This window comes from Artibeus jamaicensis, unplaced genomic scaffold (assembly GCF_021234435.1).
Source record: "Artibeus jamaicensis isolate MK-2021 breed Jamaican fruit bat unplaced genomic scaffold, CSHL_Jam_final scaffold_612, whole genome shotgun sequence".
Taxonomy (NCBI): domain Eukaryota; kingdom Metazoa; phylum Chordata; class Mammalia; order Chiroptera; family Phyllostomidae; genus Artibeus; species Artibeus jamaicensis.
The window spans coordinates 10,562,359-10,563,769 of NW_026522049.1; the positions used below are offsets into that span (position 1 = coordinate 10,562,359).

General features: G+C 53.5%; 1 non-coding gene across 1 annotated transcript; it reads right to left on the reverse strand.

Moving 5' to 3' along the window:
• Positions 1-1,013: 1,013 nt before the first annotated feature.
• LOC119049814 (U1 spliceosomal RNA) lies at positions 1,014-1,176 on the reverse strand. Its single transcript, XR_005082624.2, has one exon. It is a non-coding gene; the product is annotated as a U1 spliceosomal RNA (small nuclear RNA).
• Between the last annotated feature and the right edge of the window lie 235 nt (positions 1,177-1,411).

A 1,411-nucleotide genomic window follows, 5' to 3' on the forward strand; every position in this document is an offset into this window, starting at 1 on the left:
GACCGCCTGTGGCCAAGCATGTCTGTGAATGCGGCCCCACACAAAATCCTACATTTACCTAAAACACTAGGAGAATGTTTTGTGATCACGTGTCTCAGTGCATTGAATACGTGGCCCAAGACAACTCTTCTTCTTCCAGTGTGGCCCAGAGACGCCAAAAGGTTGGACCACCGAGATGCAAACTGCACGGAGAAAGGCCTTCCGTGGGGCACAGCTGCTTCCCTCTCACTAGTGGGCAGCAGCTGCAGAGAGGGGTGCTCTGGGGCCACCCCACGCAGAGCCAGCCCCTGTCACCGAGCCCCTCGGCCGGGCAGCTGGGCAGCGGCTGCCGTGGGTGAGAGCCCTTGTCTGGGCTCTTCCCCTCCCTTTCCCACAGTCACCTCCAGCCTTTCTCCACAGACAAGACCAGGAAGAGGCAGCCAACAAAGCTCCCATTCTGGAGGGAATAAGCATTTCGGGTCTGGCTGGGCCCTGACATCAGCTTCTTTCTCCTCTCGGCCTCCTTGCTGCTGCTGCTGCTGCCGCTTCTTCTTTTTTTTTTTTTAAGCAACCTTTTCAAGATGATGCGTCTGCATGAAGGTGAACTTAAGTGGGTAATTTTTCAGGAATTTCACAACCCCTCTGGAGGACTTGGGGGTGTCCACCGAAGGAGCCCGAGGGCTGCCCCTGGGAGCGTGCCTGCGACAGCCGGCCCGTGCCGCCGGGCTGATGGGGACGGCAGATCTGGCCTTCCACACGGTTTTTATCTTATCAGAAAAATGTGGAAGGGCAACCACTGCTGTTTGCCAGGCACCTACTCCGCATTTTTCAGTGATTGCCTTGTTTAATTCTTCCTGCACGTCTGAATAATAGCCATAGCAAACAATAACTAACACACAGTAACTAACCTAGCTAACAACTGAGTGCTTGCTGTCAGCCGGCTGTGTTTTAAGCACTTTATGTGAAATCTTGCTCAGTCCACTGGACAATGCCATAGCAGGTATGTCTGTGATGTCCTTTTTTTTTTTTTTAACTGGGGAAGAGCACGAACCCAGTCCCCCACTGCCACAAATTCTGCATCAAGTTTCCCACATTTGCAGAAATCTCAGGGGTCGGCATGTCCGGAGCGCCGTAGGTGAGCCTCGCCCTGGGAAAACCGCCTTCGTGATCATGGCGTCTCCCCTGCCGGGTAAGTATAGCTGTCTCCATGTTATGGGGGAGGAAACTGAGGCACAGAAATGTCAAGTGGCACGAGATGGTCACAGGTCTAGTACTCAGCGGTGCTGGCTTTGGGCTGGAGGCTTCAGTCTAAGCACTCACCAATTCATGCCAGCCGTCCTTATTCAGTAGCCAGGCTGGGATTTATTTGAACCCAAATCTTCCCGAGGTCACAGACCACCTTCTCTATGCAGATCAAGAAGCAGCAGCATCC